The sequence below is a fragment of the Triticum aestivum genome, chromosome 3D (assembly GCF_018294505.1).
Source record: "Triticum aestivum cultivar Chinese Spring chromosome 3D, IWGSC CS RefSeq v2.1, whole genome shotgun sequence".
Lineage (NCBI taxonomy): Eukaryota > Viridiplantae > Streptophyta > Magnoliopsida > Poales > Poaceae > Triticum > Triticum aestivum.
Window position 1 is genome coordinate 69,385,903 of NC_057802.1, and position 24,055 is coordinate 69,409,957.

Below are 24,055 nucleotides of genomic sequence, written 5' to 3' on the forward strand. Positions count from 1 at the left end.
CCAGGAGGTTAAACCGAATCACACAGAACAAGGGAGTACCTTGCTCTGATACCAATTGAAAGTGCTAGTTATCGACTAGACGGGGGGTGAATAGGCGATTTTTATGAAAGTCTTCAAAACATGGAAGTTTCGAAGACAAACAATCGTAACGAACCTATTAACATGCAGCGGAAGGTAGACTACACTAGGCAAGCCATAGTCAAGTAATCAAAGAAGTGAAAGCACGAAGACTAATAGCAGCTAGGTAGTAATGGTTAGGATGGAAGATAGTATGAAGCCAATCAGAACAAGTAGTTATACAGTGAAGTCAAACAGATAGTGCAAGCAGGCAATGACTTCATGAAGACAAACTGTAAGTAAAGAGAGGGAGAAGATATAACCAGTCTCTTGGTGAGGACAAGGATTTGTTGGACCAGTTCCAGTTGCTGTGACAACTGTACGTCTGGTTAGGGAGGCTGAGATTCAACTCAGAAGACCACGTCTTCACCTTATTCCCCTTGAGCTAAGGACACCCAGTCCTCGCCCAATCACTCTAGTAAGTCTTCAAGGTAGACTTCCGAACCTTCACAGACTTCGTTCACCGGCGATCCACAATGACTCTTGGATGCTCAGAACGCGACGCCTAACCGGCTGGAGGATTCACAGTCCTCAAGTGTAACAAGTCTTCAGGTCACGCAGACAAAAAGACTTCAGTGATGCCTAACACTCTTTGGCTCTAGGTGTTTTGGGCTTTGTCCTCGCAAGGATTTCTCTCTCTCAAAAGCTTTGGAGGTGGGTTGCTCTCAAACGACAAAAGTCGTGCACTAACTCTGAGCAGCCACCAATTTATGGTGTAGGGGGTGGGCTATTTAAAGCCACTAGGCAACCTGACCTGATTTGTTCGAAATGACCCTGGGTCACTAAGGAACTGACACGTGTTCCAACAGTCAGATTTCAAACACACGCGGCAGCTTGACTTGGCCTACAAGTAAAGCTGACTCATCCAGCTCTGGATAAGATTTGCTCTCATTGTCTTCGCTCGAAGACATAGGATTTGGTTGAGCATCACTTCAGTCATTCTGACTTTGTTCACTTGGACTCCACTTAACAGTACGGTGGTTCCTATGACTCAACAAAAAAGAAAAGGAAACTACGAAACAATTATGTCTTCGCACTTCATAATCTTCATGTGAATGTCTTCTCGAGTCATAAGCTTCGATGTGATTGTCTTCACATACCAGCATTGTCTTCAATGTCTTCATACATTTCTAGGGGTCATCTCCGGTAGGTAAACCGAATTAATGAGGGACTACTACCTGTGTTATCCTGCAATTCTCACAAACACATTAGTCCCTCAACCAGGTTTGTCGTCAATACTCCAAAACCAACTAGGGGTGGCACTAGATGCACTTACAGGAGTGCCGCGCAGAAATCGCGGCGGCGGTCCGTGCCATAGGCCTCCGTTCCCAAGCTCGCTTTGCGGCTGGCCAATCCCCGAGTTCTCTGGAGCTAAGCTCCGAGGAGGAGGAAGCTGATCCAATGTTCATGGCCCAGGTCGCGGCGCAGAAGGCCCCCGATGCGTATGAGATTATGTAAGTCGACTTCGTGCCGGTGTCCGGGTCCCCCATGGTGCAGACGGAGCAGCGGTTCATCCTGGCGATACTAAGGGAGGAACGGGAGGCGGAGGCTCAACTCAACGTGGAGCGCGCGCATGCCACTGCCATCGAGGCTCTCCTGCAGGCAGAACCGGATGTCGTGGATGTGAACCGGGCGGTGGAGGCTCAACTTGACGCGGAGTGCACGGATGCCGCTGCCATCGAGGCCCTCCTGCAGGCGGTACCGGACGTCCTGGACTTGAACCGGCGGCGGAGGCTCGACTCGACGCGGAGCGGAACACGCGGATGCCGCTACCATCGAGGCCCTCCTGCAAGCGGAACCGGACGTCCGGGAGTTGAACCGGGCGGCAGAGGCTCAACTCGACACCGAGCATGCGGATGCCGCTGCCATCGAGGCCCTCCTGCAGGCGAAATCGGACGTCCTGGACTATAACCGGGCGGTGCTCTCGTCCGTGCAGAGCGCCCGCACGCTCAGAGTGAACGAGTAGCTGGAGGCTGAGGATAACCACGGTGCGGAGACACACGTCGGCAGCTATGGCTGGTTCGCGCCGACAGCCAAAGACAACGAGGCCGTCTCATTCCGCGAGTAGTGATAGTTTTTCTTCACGTTGTTGTTTTTAGGGATCTTTTGCTGTGTAAAAACATATATTTATGCAAGTTGCCTGACTTCCATCATTTGGGTCAGTCGACCATTTCAGGCGGTTGGATGAATATCCTACGTCTCCTAACCATTCTTCCTCACCTCTTCTTCCCAACAGACCACCGCACGGGTCGTATGAATCTTCCCCAACATGCGGTTGGATAAACATACTGTATGAACGAAAATTATGTGTCAGCGGTAGGATGGCTGAGTTTGGGTTGATCACATTGGTAGCACATGTCAGTGAGGGTGCGTTCCCTTGGTTGGGTTTGCGGCGTGCAGGAGCGACTATGTGAGGGTGCGGTGCGACCGCGGCGTGCAGGAGCGACTGTGTGAGGGTGCGGTGCGACCGTGATAGCCGTGCGCAAGTGTACCTCCTTTTCATTTTGAAAACCTTAGGAAAGCTTGGCAAAAATGTCTGGCGAAGTATGGCAATGCAAGGCCTGGACCAACAGGATACAAGTAGATACGTAGGAGTACTACTTGTGTTAAAAAAGAAAGGCGGGGTTTTACTTCGCGGGATTGATCGATATGAATCCTCGTTTGACATGTCAATTAATGCGTATTTTTTTCTCCAACGCCCAAAGAGCTAACCATCTCACTCCTCATCGCTTGATTAATGCAGTGCCATGCAAACCAACCTTCTCACTTCCGCATGCATGCAAGGGTATATTACTGTCCTTGGTTGCTAGTACGAGGCAAACCCCATCAAGTTTGCCTCGATTAGTATTAGTGGCCTTCTGCAAATTGTAATTTTGATATACCGGCCTTGTGTACACAAAATGGAGGTAGTAACTATTTGAATTCCTCCCCCATTGCGGTGATGTCGACGATATCTCGAACGTTGTAGTTTGGCGAAGTGCGTTCAACAGAGAACACCATTGAGGGATACCACGATAAGTCGTTCGCAAGTGCAGCATGCAAGCCGAGACAACCGCCTTATTTGTATCCAGGAAGTCCGTTGAACCAAAGGACGCGTAAATGTACTAGTACTACACAATAGCGTCGTCCATCCAGCTTAGTGCGGTGAGGTGGTTTCTGGAAGAAGACGATGGAGAAACGGAGTCAACGAACAGTGAAATGATGGTTGCTTCGTCCGTGCTTTGTGATTTGACGCCTCACTGCTTTGTGATTTGTGATAGAAGGGACAGGGGCATAGACTCTGTGCTCTATACTGTACATGCGTCCAAGCACGGGAGAAAGAGGAGAGACATTGCATTTTTCTATTCCTTCAATCAATCAATCAATTAGGGAGCTTTGGTTCCATCATTTTGACTTTGGCAGCACCGTCCACAATTGTTCCCATCGATGCCAAAAGCTATTTTCACATTTCGCTATACATTGTGGATGCCCTTAACCATACCACTTGGTTTTGCTCCTGTGTGCTATCTATACAAATCTCAATTATATTGATCTAAAAAATTATATTATCAAGATTAGTAAAAAGGAGGTGATTTTGCCACGCAGATGGCAGGGGAGGTTTCTTATTTTTAGAGGACGTTGGCCTAGCGGTTTGCTAACATGCGGTCCCATGTGTCAGTTGATACGTCCATTTTGCATCATGCGTTTATATCGATATTTATTGCATTATGGGCTGCTATTACACATTATGTCACAATACTTATGCATATTCTCTCTTATTTTACAAGGTTTAGAAAAGGATGGAGAATGTCGGCAGCTGGAATTCTAGGCTCGAAAAGGAGCAAATATTAGAGACATATTCTTCACAACTCCAAAAGTCCTGAAACTCCACGGAAGTTATTTTCAGAATTTATAAAAAATATTGAGCGGAAGAAATACCAGAGGGGGGCCACCCACCAGGCACGAGGGTGGGGGGCACGCCCCCTGCCTCGTTGGCCCCCTGGTGGCCCTCCGATGCCCATCTTCTGCTATATGAAGTCTTTCGTCCGAAGAAAAATCATAAGCAAGCTTTCGGGACGAGACTCCGCCGCCATGAGGCGGAACCTTGGCGGAACCAATCTAGGGCTCTGGCGGAGCTGTTCTGCCGGGGACACTTCCCTCCGGGAGGGGAAATCATCGCCATCGTCATCACCAACGCTCCTCTCATCGGGAGGGGGGCAATCTCCATCAACATCTTCACCAGCACCATCTCCTCTCAAACCCTAGTTCATCTCTTGTATCCAATTCTTGTCTCTAAGTCTGGGAATGGTACTTGTAGGTTGCTAGTAGTGTTGATTACTCCTTGTAGTTGATGCTAGTTGGTTTATTTGGTGGAAGATCATATGTTCAGATCCTATATGCATATTAATACTCCTCTGATTATGAACATGAATATGCTTTGTGAGTAGTTACGTTTGTTCCTGAGGACATGGGAGAAGTCTTGCTAGAGTGACAGAAGCTTAAACCCTAGTTTATGCGTTGCTTCGTAAGGGGCTGATTTGGATCCATATGTTTCATGTTATGGTTAGGTTTACCTTAATACTTCTTTTGTAGTTGTGGATGCTTGCAATAGGAGTTAATCATAAGTGGGATGCTTGTCCAAGTAAGGACAGCACCCAAGTACCGGTCCACCCACATATCAAATTATCAAAGTACCGAACGCGAATCATATGAACGTGATGAAAACTAGCTTGACGATAATTACCATGTGTCCTCGGGAGCGCTTTTCTCTATATAAGAGTTTGTCCAGGCTTGTCCTTTGCTACAAAAAGGATTGGGCCACCCTGCTGCACTTTATTTACTTTTGTTACTTGTTGCTCGTTGATACGTCCATTTTGCATCATGCTTTTATATCAATATTTATTGCATTATGGGCTGTTATTACACATTATGTCACAATACTTATGCCTATTCTCTCTTATTTTACAAGGTTTACATAAGGAGGGAGAATGCCGACAGCTGGAATTCTAGGATGGAAAAGGAGCAAATATTAGAGACCTATTCTGCACAACTCCAAAAGTCCTGAAGCTCCACGAAAGTCATTTTTGGAAATAATAAAAAATACTGAGCGGAAGAAATACTAGAGGGGGCCCACACCCTGGCCACGAGGGTGGGGGCGCGCCCTACCCCCTGGGCGCACCCCCTGCCTCGTGGGCCCCCTGTTGGCCCTCCGGTGCCCATCTTCTACTATATGAAGTCTTTCGTCCGAAGAAAAATAATAAGCAAGCTTTTGGGACGAGACTCCGCCGCCACGAGGCGAAATCTTGGCGGAACCAATCTAGGGCTCCGGTAGAGTTGTTCTGCTGCGGACACTTCCCTCCGGGAGGGGGAAATCATCGCCGTCGTCATCACCAACGCTCCTCTCATCGGGAGAGGGCAATCTCCATCAACATCTTCACCAGCACCATCTCCTCTCAAACCCTAGTTCATCTCTTGTATCCAATTCTTGTCCCTAAGTCTGGGATTGGTACGTGTAGGTTGCTAGTAGTGTTGATTACTCCTATTAGTTGATGCTAGTTGGTTTATTTGGTGGAAGATCATATGTTCAGATCCTTTATGCATATTAATAATCCTCCGATTATGAACATGAATATGCTTTGTGAGTAGTTACGTTTGTTCCTGAGGACATGGGAGAAGTCTTGCTATTAGTAGTCATGTGAATTTGGTATTCATTCGATATTTTAATGAGATGTATGTTGTCTATCCTCTAGTGGTGTTATGTGAACGTCGACTACATGACACTTCACCATTGTTTGGGCCTAGAGGAAGGTATTTGGAAATAATAAGTAGATGATGGGTTGCTAGAGTGACAGAAACTTAAACCCTAGTTTATGCGTTGCTTCGTGAGGGGCTGATTTGGATCCACATGTTTCATGCTATGGTTAGGTTTACCTTAATACTTCTTTTATAGTTGCGGATGCTTGCAATAGGGGTTAATCATAAATGGGATGCTTGTCCAAGTAAGGGCAGCACCCAAGCACCGGTCCACCCACATATCAAATTATCAAAGTATCGAACGCGAATCGTATGAACGTGATGAAAACTAGCTTGACGATAATTCCCATGTGTCCTCGGGAGCGCTTTTCTCTATATAAGAGTTTGTCCAGGCTTGTCCTTTGCTACAAAAGGGATTGGTCCACCTTGCTGCACTTTATTTACTTTTGTTACTTGTTGCTCGTTACCAATTATCTTATCACAAAACTATCTGTTACCTATAATTTCAGTGCTTGCAGAGAATACCTTGCTGAAAACCGCTTATCATTTCCTTCTGCTCCTCGTTGGATTCGACACTCTTACTTATCGAAAGGACTACGATAGATCCCCTATAATTGTGGGTCATCAAGACTCTTTTCTAGCGCCGTTGCCGGGGAGTGAAGCGCGTTTGGTAGGTGGAATTTGCTAGGGAAAAATTTATATAGTGTGCTGAAATTTACTGTCACTTGTTACTATGGAAAGTAATCCTCTGAGGGGCTTGTTCGGGGTATCTTCACCCCGACCAGTAGAGCAAAGGGTTGCTCCTCAACCTACTGAACCTACAGAAAATGAAAATGTCTACATTGAGATTCCTTCGGGTATGATAGAAAAACTGCTAGCTAATCCTTTTGCAGGAGACGGAACAATGCATCCTGATGAGCACCTAATATATGTGGATGAAGTTTGTGGATTATTTAAGCTTGCAGGTGTGCCCGATGATGTTATTAAGAAGAAGGTCTTCCCTTTATCTTTGAAGGGATATGCATTGACATGGTATAGGCTATGTGATGATATGGGATCATGGAACTACAAACGATTGAAATTGGAATTTCATCAGAAGTTTTATCCTATGCACCTTGTTCATCGTGATCGCAATTATATATATAATTTTTGGCCTCGCGAAGGAGAAAGCATCGCTCAAGCTTGGGGGAGGCTTAAATCAATGTCATATTCATGCTCCAAACATGAGCTCCCAAGAGAAATAATTATTCAAAAAATTTATGCTCGGCTTTCTGATAACAATCGCACCATGCTCGATACTTCTTGTGCTGGCTCTTTTACGATGAAGACTAATGAATTCAAATGGGATTTATTGGAAAGAATTAAACGCAAATCTGAAGATTGGGACCTCGACGAAAGTAAGGATTTAGGTATGACACCTAAGTTTGATTGTGTTAAATCTTTTATGGATACCGATGTTTTCCGTAAATTTAGCACTAAATATGGACTTGACTCTGAGATAGTAGCTTCTTTCTATGAATCCTTTGCTACTCATGTTGATCTCCCTAAGGAGAAGTGGTTTAAATATCATCCTCCCATAGAAGTAAAAGTAACTGCACCTATTAACGTTGAAGAAAAGACTATCACTTATAATGATCCTATTGTTCCTACTGCTTATGTTGAGAAACCACCTTTTCCTGTCAGGATAAAAGATCATGCTAAAGCTTCAACTGTGGTTCGTAAAAGCAATATTAGAACCTATACACCTCCTGAGCAAGTTAAAGTTGAACCTAATATTTCTATTGTTAAAGATCTCTTGTCTGATAATAATGATGGGCATGTTATTCATTTCTGTGATGAAACTGCTAGAATTGCCAAACCTTTTGCTAAAGATAAACATACACCTGTGGTAGGCATGCCTGTTATTTTAGTTAAAATAGGGGATCATTGTTATCATGGCTTATGTGATATGGGTGCTAGTGCTAGTGCAATACCTATTGACTTATACCAAGAAATTATGCATGATATTGCACCTGCTGAGATAGAAGATATTGATGTCACAATTAAACTTGCCAATAGAGATACTATATCACCAATGGGAATTGTTAGAGATGTTGAAGTTCTGTGTGGGAAAACTAAATATCCTACTGATTTTCTTGTTCTCGGTTCCCCAGAAGATAGCTTTTGCCCTATTATATTTGGTAGACCCTTCATGAACACTGTTAATGCTAAGATAGACTGCAAAAAGGATGTCGTTACTATTGGTTTGGGTGATATGTCTCATGAGTTTAATTTCTCTAAATTTCGTAGACAACACCGTGAAGAGGAATTGCCTAGTAAAGATGAAATTATTGGTCTTGCTTCTATTGTCGTACCTCCTAGTGATCCTTTAGAACAATATTTGCTAGACCATGAAAATGATATGTTTATGAATGAAAGAAGGGAAATAGATGAAGTATTCTTTAAACAGGAACCCATCTTGAAACACAATTTGCCTGTTGAAATCCTAGGGGATCCTCCTCCACCCAAGGGTGATCCCGTGTCTGAGCTCAAACCGTTACCTGATACTCTTAAATATGCTTATCTTGATGAGAAAAGGATATATCCTTGAAGGAAATATGCCCTAGAGGCAATAATAAAGTATTATATATTTCCTTATATCATGATAAATGTTTATTAGTGATGCTAGAATTGTATTAACCGGAAACGTAATACATGTGTGATACATAGACAAACAGAGTGTCACTATTATGCCTCTACTTGACTAGCTCGTTAATCAAAGATGGTTATGTTTCCTAGCCATAGACATGAGTTGTCATTTGATTAACGGGATCACCTCATTAGGAGAATGACGTGATTGACTTGACCCATTCCGTTAGCTTAGCACCCGATCGTTTAGTATGTTGCTATTGCATTCTTCATGACTTATACATGTTCCTATGACTATGAGATTATGCAAATCCCGTTTACCGGAGGAACACTTTGTGTGCTACCAAACGTCACAACGTAAATGGGTGATGATAAAGGTGCTCTACAGGTGTCTCCAAAGGTACTTGTTGGGTTGGCGTATTTCAAGATTAGGATTTGTCACTCCGATTGTCGGAGAGGTATCTCTGGGCCCACTCGGTAATGCACATCACTATAAGCCTTGCAAGCATTGTGACTAATGAGTTAGTTGCGGGATGATGTATTACGGAATGAGTAAAGAGACTTGCCGGTAACAAGATTGAACTAGGTATCGAGATAACGACGATCGAATCTCGGGCAAGTAACATACCGATGACAAAGGGAACAACGTATGTTGTTATGCGGTTTGACCGATAAAGATCTTCGTAGAATATGTGGGAGCCAATATGGGCATCCAGGTCCCGCTATTGGTTATTGACCGGAGAGGTGTCTCGGTCATGTCTACATTGTTCTCGAACCCAAAGGGTCCGCACGCTTAAAGTTACGATGACAGTTTTATGAGTTTATGTATGTTGATGTACCGAAGGAGTTCGGAGTCCCGGATGAGATCGGGGACATGACGAGGAGTCTCGAAATGGTCGAGACGTAAAGATCGATATATTGGACGACTATATCGGACTTCGGAAAGGTTCCGAGTGATTCGGGTATTTTTCGGAGCACCGGAGAGTTACCGGAATACGTATTGGGCCTTATTGGGCCATACGGGAAAGAAGGAAAAGGGCCTCAAGGGTGGCCGCACCCCTCCCCTTGGTCTGGTCCGAATTGGACTAGGGAAGGGGGGCGCCCCCTTCCTTCCTTCTCTTTTTCCCTTCCTCTTTTCCTATTCCATATGGGAGGTGGAATCCTACTAGGACTAGGGAGTCCTAGTAGGACTCCACACTTGGTGCGCCCCCTCCTAGGGCCGGCCTCCTCCTCCCTTGCTCCTTTATATACGGGGGCAGGGGCACCCCATGGACACACTTGATATACGATATTTTAGCCGTGTGCGGTGCCCCCCTCCACCAGATTACACCTCGATAATACCGTCGCGGAGCTTAGGCGAAGCCCTGCGTCGGTGGAACATCATCATCGTCACCGCGCCGTCGTGCTGATGAAACTCTTCCTCAACACTCGGTTGGATCGGCGTTCGAGGGACGTCATCGAGCTGAACGTGTGTAGAACTTCGGAGGTGCCGTGCGTTTGGTACTTGATCGGTCGGATCGTGAAGACGTACGACTACATCAACCGCGTTGTGATAACGCTTCCGCTGTCGGTCTACGAGGGTACGTGGACAACACTCTCCCCTCTCGTTGCTATGCATCACCATGATCTTGCGTGTGCGTAGGAATTTTTTTGAAATTACTACGTTCCCCAACAGTGGCATCCGAGCTTGGTTTTATGCGTTGATGCTATGCACGAGTAGAACACAAGTGAGTTGTGGGCGATATAAGTCATACTGCTTACCAGCATGTCATACTTTGGTTCAGCGGTATTGTGAGATGAAGCGGCCTGGACCGACATTACGCGTACGCTTACGCGAGACTGGTTTCACCGTTGCGAGCACTCGTTGCTTAAAGGTGACCGGCGGGTGTCTGTCTCTCTCACTTTAGTTGAACCGAGTGTGGCTACGCCCGGTCCTTGCGAAGGTTAAAACAGCACCAACTTGACAAACTATCGTTGTGGTTAAAACAGTATATAAAGGAGCAACGGTTCTTGCTAAGCCCGTAGCATCCACGTAAAACTTCCAACAACAAAGTAGAGGACGTCTAACTTGTTTTTGCAGGGCATGTTGTGATGTGATATGGTCAAGACATGATGTGATATAATTTGTTGTATGAGATGATCATGTTTTGTAACCGAGTTATCGGCAACTGGCAGGAGCCATATGGTTGTCGCTTTATTGTATGAGATGCTATCACCATGTAATAGTTTTACTTTATCACTAAGCGGTAGCGATAGTCATAAAAGCAATTATTTGGCGAGACGACAACGATACTACGATGGAGATCAAGGTGTCGCGCCGGTGACGATGGTGATCATGACGGTGCTTCGGAGATGGAGATCACGAGCACGGTGCTTCGGGGATGGAGATCACAAGCACAAGATGATGATGGCCATATCATATCACTTATATTGATTGCATGTGATGTTAATCCTTTATGCATCTTATCTTGCTTTGATTGACGGTAGCATTATAAGATGATCTCTCATTAAAATTTCAAGATAAAAGTGTTCTCCCTGAGTATGCACCGTTGCAAAAGTTCTTCGTGCTGAGACACCACGTGTTAATCGGGTGTGATAAGCTCTACGTTCAAATACAACGGGTGCAAAACAGTTGCACACGCGGAATACTCAGGTTAAACTTGACGAGCCTAGCATATACAGATATGGCCTCGGAACACAGAGACCGAAAGGTCGAGCGTGAATCATATAGTAGATATGATCAACATAGTGATGTTCACCATTGAAACTACTCCATCTCACGTGTTAATCGGACATGGTTTAGTTGCTTTGGATCACGTAATCACTTAGATGATTAGAGGGATGTCTATCTAAGTGGGAGTTCTTAAGTAATGTGATTAATTGAACTTAAATTTATCATGAACTTAGTCTTGACAGTATTTTGCAAGTTATGTTGTAGATCAATAGCTCGCGTTGTTGCTTCCCTGTGTTTATTTTTGATATGATTCCTAGAGAAAATTATGTTGAAAGATGTTAGTAGCAAAGATGCGGATTGGATCCGTGATCTGAGGATTATCCTCATTACTGCACAGAAGAATTATGTCCTTGATGCACCGCTAGGTGACAGACCTATTGCAGGAGCAGATGCAGACGTTATGAACATTTGGCTAGCTCAATATGATGACTGCTTGATAGTTTAGTGCACCATGCTTAACGGCTTAGAATCGGGACTTCAAAGACGTTTTGAACGTCATGGACCATATGAGATGTTCCAGGAGTTGAAGTTAATATTTCAAGCAAATACCTGAGTTGAGAGATATGAAATCTCCAACAAGTTCTATAGCAAGAAGATGGAGGAGAATCGCTCAACTAGTGAGCATGTGCTCAGATTGTCTGGGTACTACAATCGCTTGAATCAAGTGGGAATTAATCTTCCAGATAAAATAGTGATTGACAGAATTCTCTAGTCACCATCACCAAGTTAGTAGAACTTCGTGATGAACTATAGTATGCAAGGGATGACGAAAGTAATTCCCGAGCTCTTCGTGATGCTGAAATCGACGAAGGTAGAAATCAAGAAAACATCAAGTGTTGATGGTTGACGAGACCACTTCAAGTGTTGATGGTTGACGAGACCACTAGTTTCAAGAAAAGGGCAAAAGGAAGAAGGGGAACTTCAAAAAGAACGGCAAGCAAGTTGCTACTCAAGTGAAGAAGCCCAAGTCTGTACCTAAGCCTGAGACTAAGTGCTTCTACTGCAAAGGAACTGGTCACTGGAGGCGGAACTGCCCCAAGTATTTGGTGGATAAGAAGGATGGCAAAGTCAAAGGTATATTGGATATACATGTTATTGATGTGTACTTTACTAGTGTTTATAGCAACCCCTCGGTATTTGATACTGGTTCAGTTGCTAAGAGTAGTAACTCGAAACGGGAGTTGCAGAATAAACAGAGACTAGTAAAAGGCGAGGTGACGATGTTTGTTGGAAGTAGTTCCAAGATTGATATGATCATCATCGCACACTCCCTGTACTTTCGGGATTAGTGTTGAAACTAAATAAGTGTTATTTGGTGTTTGCGTTGAGCATGAATATGATTTGATCATGTTTATTGCAATACGGTTATTCATTTAAATTAGAGAACAATTGTTGTTCTGTTTACATGAATAAAAACCTTTTATGGTCATACACACCAACAAAAATGGTTTGTTAGATCTCGACCGTAGTGATACACATATTCATAATATTGAAGCCAAAAGATGCAAAGTTAATAATGATAGTGCAACTTATTTGTGGCACTGCTGTTTAGGTCATATTGGTGTAAAGCGCATGAAGAAACTCCATACTGATGGGATTTTGGAATCAATTGATTATGAATCACTTGATGCTTGTGAACCATGCCTCATGGGCAAGATGACTAAAACGCCGTTCTCCGGAACTATGGAGAGAGCAACAGATTTGTTGGAAGTCATACATACAGATGTATGTGGTCCAATGAATATTGAGGCTCGTGGCGGATATCGTTATTTTCTCACCTTCACAGATGATTTGAGCAGATATGGGTATATCTACTTGATAAAACACAAGTCTGAAACATTTGAAAAGTTCAAAGAATTTCAGAGTGAAGTGGAAAATCATCGTGACAAGAAAATAAAGTTTCTATGATCTGATCACTGAGACAAATATTTGAGTTACGAGTTTGGTCTTCAATTAAAACAATGTGGAATAGTTTCACAAATTTATGCCACCTGGAACACCACAGCATAATGGTGTGTCCGAACGTCATAACCGTACTTTATTGGATATAGTGCAATCTATGATGTCTCTTACCAATTTACCACTATCGTTTTGGGGTTATGCATTAGAGACAGCTACATTCACATTAAATATGGCACCATGAAAATCCGTTGAGACGACGCCTTATGAACTGTGGTTTGGCAAGAAACCAAAGTTGTCGTTTCTTAAAATTTGGGGTTGCGAAGCTTATGTGAAAAAGTTTCATCCTGATAAGCTCAAACCTAAATCGGAGAAATGTGTCTTCATAGGATACCCAAAGGAGACTATTGGGTACACCTTCTATCACAGATCCGAAGGCAAGACATTCGTTGCTAAGTATGGATCCTTTCTAGAGAAGGAGTTTCTCTCGAAAGAAGTGAGTGGGAGGAAAGTAGAACTTGATGAGGTAACTGTACCTGCTCCCTTATTGGAAAGTAGTTCATCACAGAAATCTGTTCCTGTGACTTCTACACCAATTAGTGAGGAAGTTAATGATGATGATCATGTAACTTCAGATCAAGTTACTACCAAACCTCGTAGGTAAACCAGAGTAAGATCCGCACCAGAGTGGTACGGTAATTCTGTTCTCGAGGTTATGTTACTAGACCATGACGAACCTACGAACTATGAAGAAGCGATGGTGAGCCCAGATTCCGCAAAATGGCTTGAGGCCATGAAATCTGAGATGAGATCCATGTATGAGAACCAAGTGTGGACTTTGGTTGACTTGCCCGATGATCGGCAAGCAATTGAGAATAAATGAATCTTCAAGAGGAAGACGGACGCTGATAGTAGTGTTACTATCTACAAAGCTACAATTGTCGCAAAAAGGTTTTCAACAAGTTCAAAGTGTTGACTACGATGAGAGTTTCTCACTCGTATCTATGCTTAAGTCTGTCCGAATCATGTTAGCAATTGCCGCATTTTATGAAATATGGCAAATGGATCAACAAAACTGCATTCCTTAATGGATTTATTAAAGAAGAGTTGTATATGATGCAACCAGAAGGTTTTGTCAATCCTAAAGGTGCTAACAAAATATGCAAGCTCCAACGATCCATCTGTGGACTGGTGCAAGCATCTCGGAGTTGGAATATACGCTTTGATAAGTTGATCAAAGGATATAGTTTTATACGGACTTGCGATGAAGCCTGTATTTACAAGAAAGTGAGTGGGAGCACTACATCATTTCTGATAAGTATATGTGAATGACATATTGTTGATCGGAAATAATGTAGAATTATTCTGCAAAGCATAAAGGAGTGTTTGAAAGGAGTTTTTCAAAGAAAGACCTCGGTGAAGCTGCTTAAATATTGAGCATCAAGATCTATAGAGATAGATGAAGACGCTTGATAAGTTTTTCAATGAGTACATACCTTAACAAGATTTTGAAGTAGTTCAAAATAGAACAGTCAAAGAAAGAGTTCTTGCCTATGTTACAAGGTGTGAAATTGAGTAAAGACTCAAAGCCAGACCACGGCAAAAGATAGAAAGAGAATGAAAGTCATTCCCTGTGCCTTGGCCATAGGTTCTATAAAGTATGCCATGTTGTATACCAGATCTATTGTATACCCTACACTGATTTTGGCAAGGGAGTACAATAGTGATCTAGGAGTAGATCACTGGACAACGGTCAAAAATTATCCTTAGTGGAATAAGGATATGTTTCTCGATTATGGAAGTGAAAAAAAGGTTCGTCGTAAAGCGTTACGTCGATGCAAGTTTTGACACTAAATCTAGATGACTCTAAGTCTCGGTCTAGATACATATTGAAAGTGGGAGCAATTAGCTAGAGTAGCTCCGAGCAGAGCATTGTAAACATAGAAATTTGCAAAATACTTACGGATCTGAATGTGACAGACCCGTTGACTAAAATTATCTCACAATCAAAACATGATCACACCTTAGTACTCTTTGGGTGTTAATCACATAGCGATGTGAACTAGATTATTGACTCTAGTAAACCCTTTGAGTGTTAGTCACATAGAGATGTGAACTATGGGTGTTAATCACATGGTGATGTGAATTATTGATGTTAAATCACACGGCGATGTGAACTAGATTATTGACTCTAGTGCAAGTGGGAGACTGAAGGAAATATGCCCTAGAGGCAATAATAAAGTATTGTATATTTCCTTATATCATGATAAATGTTTATTATTCATGCTACAATTGTATTAACCGGAAACGTAATACATGTGTGAATACATAGACAAACAGAGTGTCACTAGTATGCCTCTACTTGACTATCTCGTTAATCAAAGATGGTTATGTTTCCTAGCCATAGACATGAGTTGTCATTTGATTAACGGGATCACCTCATTAGGAGAATGACGTGATTGACTTGACCCATTCCGTTAGCTTAGCACCCGATCGTTTAGTATGTTGCTATTGCTTTCTTCATGACTTATACATGTTCCTATGACTATGAGATTATGCAACTCCCGTTTACCGGAGGAACACTTTGTGTGCTACCAAACGTCACAACGTAAATGGGTGATTACAAAGGTGCTCTACAGGTGTCTCCAAAGGTACTTGTTGGGTTGGCATATTTCAAGATTAGGATTTGTCACTCCGATTGTCGGAGAGGTATCTCTGGGCCCACTCGGTAACGCACATCACTATAAGCCTTGCAAGCATTGTGACTAATGAGTTAGTTGCGTGATGATGTATTACGGAACGAGTAAAGAGACTTGCCGGTAACGAGATTGAACTAGGTATCGAGATACCGACAATCGAATCTCGGGCAAGTAACATACCGATGACAAAGGGAACAACGAATGTTGTTATGCGGTTTGACCGATAAAGATCTTCGTAGAATATGTGGGGGCCAATATGGGCATCCAGGTCCCGCTATTGCTTATTGACCGGAGAGGTGTCTCGGTCATGTCTACATTGTTCTCGAACCCAAAGGGTCCGCACGCTTAAAGTTACGATGACAGATTTATGAGTTTATGTATGTTGATGTACCGAAGGAGTTCGGAGTCCCGGATGAGATCGGGGACATGACGAGGAGTCTCGAAATGGTCAAGACGTAAAGATCGATATATTGGACGACTATATTCGGACTTCGGAAAGGTTCCGAGTGATTCGGGTATTTTTCGGAGCACCGGAGAGTTACCGGAATACGTATTGGGCCTTATTGGGCCATACGGGAAAGAAGGAAAAGGGCCTCAAGGGTGGCCGCACCCCTCCCCTTGGTCTGGTCCGAATTGGACTAGGGAAGGGGGCGCCCCCTTCCTTCCTTCTCTTTTTCCCTTCCTCTTTTCCTATTCCATATGGGAGGTGGAATCCTACTAGGACTAGGGAGTCCTAGTAGGACTCCACACTTGGTGCGCCCCCTCCTAGGGCCGGCCTCCTCCTCCCTTGCTCCTTTATATACGGGGGCAGGGGCACCCCATGGACACACTTGATATACGATATTTTAGCCGTGTGCGGTGCCCCCCTCCACCAGATTACACCTCGATAATACCGTCGCGGAGCTTAGGCGAAGCCCTGCGTCGGTGGAACATCATCATCGTCACCGCGCCGTCGTGCTGACGAAACTCTCCCTCAACACTCGGCTGGATCGGCGTTCGAGGGACGTCATCGAGCTGAATGTGTGTAGAACTTCGGAGGTGCCGTGCGTTCGGTACTTGATCGGTCGGATCGTGAAGACGTACGACTACATCAACCGCGTTGTGATAACGCTTCCGCTGTCGGTCTACGAGGGTACGTGGACAACACTCTCCCCTCTCGTTGCTATGCATCACCATGATCTTGCGTGTGCGTAGGAAATTTTTTGAAATTACTACGTTCCCCAACAGTGGCATCCGATCTTGGTTTTATGCGTTGATGCTATGCACGAGTAGAACACAAGTGAGTTGTGGGCGATATAAGTCATACTGCTTACCAGCATGTCATACTTTGGTTCAGCGGTATTGTGAGATGAAGCGGCCTGGACCGACATTACGCGTACGCTTACGTGAGACTGGTTTCACCGTTGCGAGCACTCGTTGCTTAAAGGTGACCGGCGGGTGTCTGTCTCTCTCACTTTAGTTGAACCGAGTGTGGCTACGCCCGGTCCTTGCGAAGGTTAAAACAGCACCAACTTGACAAACTATCGTTGTGGTTTTGATGCATAGCTAAGAACGGTTCTTGCTAAGCCCGTAGCAGCCACGTAAAACTTCCAACAACAAAGTAGAGGACGTCTAACGTTTTTTTGCAGGGCATGTTGTGATGTGATATGGTCAAGACATGATGTGATATAATTTGTTGTATGAGATGATCATGTTTTGTAACCGAGTTATCGGCAACTGGCAGGAGCCATATGGTTGTCGCTTTATTGTATGAGATGCTATCACCATGTAATAGTTTTACTTTATCACTAAGCGGTAGCGATAGTCGTAAAAGCAATTATTTGGCGAGACGACAACGATACTATGATGGAGATCAAGGTGTCGCGCCGGTGACGATGGTGATCATGACGGTGCTTCGGAGATGGAGATCACGAGAACGGTGCTTCGGGGATGGAGATCACAAGCACAAGATGATGATGGCCATATCATATCACTTATATTGATTGCATGTGATGTTAATCCTTTATGCATCTTATCTTGCTTTGATTGACGGTAGCATTATAAGATGATCTCTCATTAAAATTTCAAGATAAAAGTGTTCTCCCTGAGTATGCACCGTTGCAAAAGTTCTTCGTGCTGAGACACCACGTGTTAATCGGGTGTGATAAGCTCTACGTTCAAATACAACGGGTGCAAAACAGTTGCACACGCGGAATACTCAGGTTAAACTTGACGAGCCTAGCATATACAGATATGGCCTCGGAACACAGAGACCGAAAGGTCGAGCGTGAATCATATAGTAGATATGATCAACATAGTGATGTTCACCATTGAAACTACTCCATCTCACGTGTTAATCGGACATGGTTTAGTTGCTTTGGATCACGTAATCACTTAGATGATTAGAGGGATGTCTATCTAAGTGGGAGTTATTAAGTAATATGATTAATTGAACTTAAATTTATCATGAACTTAGTCTTGACAGTATTTTGCAAGTTATGTTGTAGATCAATAGCTCGCGTTGTTGCTTCCCTGTGTTTATTTTTGATATGATTCCTAGAGAAAATTATGTTGAAAGATGTTAGTAGCAAAGATGCGGATTGGATCCGTGATCTGAGGATTATCCTCATTACTGCACAGAAGAATTATGTCCTTGATGCACCGCTAGGTGACAGACCTATTGCAGGAGCAGATGCAGACGTTATGAACGTTTGGCTAGCTCAATATGATGACTGCTTGATAGTTTAGTGCACCATGCTTAACGGCTTAGAATCGGGACTTCAAAGACGTTTTGAACGTCATGGACCATATGAGATGTTCCAGGAGTTGAAGTTAATATTTCAAGCAAATACCTGAGTTGAGAGATATGAAATCTCCAACAAGTTCTATAGCAAGAAGATGGAGGAGAATCGCTCAACTAGTGAGCATGTGCTCAGATTGTCTGGGTACTACAATCGCTTGAATCAAGTGGGAGTTAATCTTCCAGATAAAATAGTGATTGACAGAATTCTCTAGTCACCATCACCAAGTTAGTAGAACTTCGTGATGAACTATAGTATGCAAGGGATGACGAAAGTAATTCCCGAGCTCTTCGTGATGCTGAAATCGACGAAGGTAGAAATCAAGAAAAACATCAAGTGTTGATGGTTGACGAGACCACTTCAAGTGTTGATGGTTGACGAGACCACTAGTTTCAAGAAAAGGGCAAAAGGAAGAAGGGGAACTTCAAAAAGAATGGCAAGCACGTTGCTACTCAAGTGAAGAAGCCCAAGTCTGTACCTAAGCCTGGGACTAAGTGCTTCTACTGCAAAGGAACTGGTCACTGGAGGCGGAACTGCCCCAAGTATTTGGTGGATAAGAAGGATGGCAAAGTCAAAGGTATATTGGATATACATGTTATTGATGTGTACTTTACTAGTGTTTATAGCAACCCCTCGGTATTTGATACTGGTTCAGTTGCTAAGAGTAGTAACTCAAAACGGGAGTTGCAGAATAAACAGAGACTAGTAAAAGGCGAGGTGACGATGTTTGTTGGAAGTAGTTCCAAGATTGATATGATCATCATCGCACACTCCCTGTACTTTCGGGATTAGTGTTGAAACTAAATAAGTGTTATTTGGTGTTTGCGTTGAGCATGAATATGATTTGATCATGTTTATTGCAATATGGTTATTCATTTAAATTAGAGAACAATTGTTGTTCTGTTTACATGAATGAAAACCTTTTATGGTCATACACACCAACAAAAATGGTTTGTTGGATCTCGATCGTAGTGATACACATATTCATAATATTGAAGCCAAAAGATGCAAAGTTAATAATGATAGTGCAACTTATTTGTGGCACTGCAGTTTAGGTCATATTGGTGTAAAGCGCATGAAGAAACTCCATACTGATGGGATTTTGGAATCAATTGATTATGAATCATTTGATGCTTGCGAACCATGCCTCATGGGCAAGATGACTAAAACGCCGTTCTCCGGAACTATGGAGAGAGCAACAGATTTGTTGGAAGTCATACATACAGATGTATGTGGTCCAATGAATATTGAGGCTCGTGGCGGATATCGTTATTTTCTCACCTTCACAGATGATTTGAGCAGATATGGGTATATCTACTTGATAAAACACAAGTCTGAAACATTTGAAAAGTTCAAAGAATTTCAGAGTGAAGTGGAAAATCATCGTGACAAGAAAATAAAGTTTCTACGATCTGATCACGGAGACAAATATTTGAGTTACGAGTTTGGTCTTCAATTAAAACAATGTGGAATAGTTTCACAAATTTATGCCACCTGGAACACCACAGCATAATGGTGTGTCCGAACGTCATAACCGTACTTTATTGGATATAGTGCAATCTATGATGTCTCTTACCAATTTACCACTATCGTTTTGGGGTTATGCATTAGAGACAGCTACATTCACATTAAATATGGCACCATGAAAATCCGTTGAGACGACGCCTTATGAGCTGTGGTTTGGCAAGAAACCAAAGTTCTCGTTTCTTAAAATTTGGGGTTGCGATGCTTATGTGAAAAAGTTTCATCCTGATAAGCTCAAACCTAAATCGGAGAAATGTGTCTTCATAGGATACCCAAAGGAGACTATTGGGTACACCTTCTATCACAGATCCGAAGGCAAGACATTCGTTGCTAAGTATGGATCCTTTCTAGAGAAGGAGTTTCTCTCGAAAGAAGTGAGTGGGAGGAAAGTAGAACTTGATGAGGTAACTGTACCTGCTCCCTTATTGGAAAGTAGTTCATCACAGAAATCTGTTCCTGTGACTTCTACACCAATTAGTGAGGAAGTTAATGATGATGATCATGTAACTTCAGATCAAGTTACTACCAAACCTCGTAGGTAAACCAGAGTAAGATCCACACCGGAGTGGTACGGTAATCCTGTTCTCGAGGTTATGTTACTAGACCATGACGAACCTACGAACTATGAAGAAGCGATGGTGAGCCCAGATTCCGTAAAATGGCTTGAGGCCATGAAATCTGAGATGAGATCCATGTATGAGAACAAAGTGTGGACTTTGGTTGACTTGCCCGATGATCGGCAAGCAATTGAGAATAAATGGATCTTCAAGAGGAAGACGGACGCTAATAGTAGTGTTACTATCTACAAAGCTAGAATTGTCGCAAAAAGGTTTTCAACAAGTTCAAAGTGTTGACTACGATGAGAGTTTCTCACTCGTATCTATGCTTAAGTCTGTCCGAATCATGTTAGCAATTGCCGCATTTTATGAAATATGGCAAATGGATCAACAAAACTGCATTCCTTAATGGATTTATTAAGGAAGAGTTGTATATGATGCAACCAGAAGGTTTTGTCAATCCTAAAGGTGCTAACAAAATATGCAAGCTCCAGCGATCCATCTGTGGACTGGCGCAAGCATCTCGGAGTTGGAATATACGCTTTGATAAGTTGATCAAAGGATATAGTTTTATACAGACTTGCGATGAAGCCTGTATTTACAAGAAAGTGAGTGGGAGCACTACATCATTTCTGATAAGTATATGTGAATGACATATTGTTGATCGGAAATAATGTAGAATTATTCTGCAAAGCATAAAGGAGTGTTTGAAAGGAGTTTTTCAAAGAAAGACCTCTGTGAAGCTGCTTACATATTGAGCATCCAGATCTATAGAGATAGATGAAGACGCTTGATAAGATTTTCAATGAGTACATACCTTAACAAGATTTTGAAGTAGTTCAAAATAGAACAGTCAAAGAAAGAGTTCTTGCCTATGTTACAAGGTGTGAAATTGAGTAAAGACTCAAAGGCAGACCACGGCAAAAGATAGAAAGAGAATGAAAGTCATTCCCTGTGCCTTGGCCATAGGTTCTATAAAGTATGCCATGTTGTATACCAGATCTATTGTATACCCTACACTGATTTTTGCAAGGGAGTACAATAGTGATCTAGGAGTAGATCACTGGACAGCGGTCAAAAATTATCCTTAGTGGAATAAGGATATGTTTCTCGATTATGGAAGTGAAAAAAAGGTTCGTCGTAAAGGGTTACGTCGATGCAAGTTTTGACACTAAATCTAGATGACTCTAAGTCTCGGTCTAGATACATATTGAAAGTGGGAGCAATTAGCTAGAGTAGCTCCGAGCAGAGCATTGTAAACATAGAAATTTGCAAAATACTTACGGATCTGAATGTGACAGACCCGTTGACTAAAATTATCTCACAATCAAAACATGATCACACCTTAGTACTCTTTGGGTGTTAATCACATAGCGATGTGAACTAGATTATTGACTCTAGTAAACCCTTTGAGTGTTAGTCACATAGAGATGTGAACTATGGGTGTTAATCACATGGTGATGTGAATTATTGATGTTAAATCACACGGCGATGTGAACTAGATTATTGACTCTAGTGCAAGTGGGAGACTGAAGGAAATATGCCCTAGAGGCAATAATAAAGTATTATATATTTCCTTATATCATGATAAATGTTTATTATTCATGCTACAATTGTATTAACCGGAAACGTAATACATGTGTGAATACATAGACAAACAGAGTGTCACTAGTATGCCTCTACTTAACTATCTCGTTAATCAAAGATGGTTATGTTTCCTAGCCATAGACATGAGTTGTCATTTGATTAACGAGATCACCTCATTAGGAGAATGACGTGATTGACTTGACCCATTCCGTTAGCTTAGCACCCGATCGTTTAGTATGTTGCTATTGCTTTCTTCATGACTTATACATGTTCCTATGACTATGAGATTATGCAACTCCCGTTTACCGGAGGAACACTTTGTGTGCTACCAAACGTCACAACGTAAATGGGTGATTATAAAGGTGCTCTACAGGTGTCTCCAAAGGTACTTGTTGGGTTGGCGTATTTCAAGATTAGGATTTGTCACTCCGATTGTCGGAGAGGTATCTCTGGGCCCACTCGGTAATGCACATCACTATAAGCCTTGCAAACATTGTGACTAATGAGTTAGTTGCGGGATGATGTATTACGGAACGAGTAAAGAGACTTGCCGGTAACGAGATTGAACTAGGTATCGAGATACCGACGATCGAATCTCGGGCAAGTAACATACCGATGACAAAGGGAACAACGTATGTTGTTATGCGGTCTGACCGATAAAGATCTTCGTAGAATATGTGGGAGCCAATATGGGCATCCAGGTCCCGCTATTGGTTATTGACCGGAGAGGTGTCTCGGTCATGTCTACATTGTTCTCGAACCCAAAGGGTCCGCACGTTTAAAGTTACGATGACAGTTTTATGAGTTTATGTATGTTTATGTACCGAAGGAGTTCGGAGTCCCGGATGAGATCGGGGACATGACGAGGAGTCTCGAAATGGTCGAGACGTAAAGATCGATATATTGGATGACTATATTCGGACTTCGGAAAGGTTCCGAGTGATTCGGGTATTTTTCGGAGTACCGGAGAGTTACGGGAATACGTATTGGGCCTTATTGGGCCATACGGGAAAGAAGGAAAAGGGCCTCAAGGGTGGCCGCACCCCTCCCCTTGGTCTGGTCCGAATTGGACTATGGAAGGGGGGCGCCCCCTTCCTTCCTTCTCTTTTTCCCTTCCTCTTTTCCTATTCCATATGGGAGGTGGAATCCTACTAGGACTAGGGAGTCCTAGTAGGACTCCACACTTGGTGCGCCCCCTCCTAGGGCCGGCCTCCTCCTCCCTTGCTCCTTTATATACGGGGGCAGGGGGCACCCCATGGACACACTTGATATACGATATTTTAGCCATGTGCGGTGCCCCCCTCCACCAGATTACACCTCGATAATACCATCGCGGAGCTTAGGCGAAGCCCTGCGTCGGTAGTACATCATCATCGTCACCACGCCGTCGTGCTGACGAAACTCTCCCTCAACACTCGGCTGGATCGGAGTTCGAGGGGTCATCGAGCTGAACGTGTGTAGAACTTCGGAGGTGTCATGCGTTCGGTACTTGATCGGTCGGATCGTGAAGACGTACGACTACATCAACCGCGTTGTGATAACGCTTCCGCTGTCGGTCTACGAGGGTACGTGGACAACACTCTCCCCTCTCGTTGCTATGCATCACCATGATCTTGCGTGTCCGTAGGAATTTTTTTGAAATTACTACGTTCCCCAACAATCCTGTTATTATTAGTGCTAACCATTCAGAGCATGAAGAAGAGAGATTATTAAAAACTCAGAAAAAGCACAACGCTGCTATTGGATATACTCTTGATGATCTTAAGGGCATGAGCCCCACTCTATGCCAGCACAAAA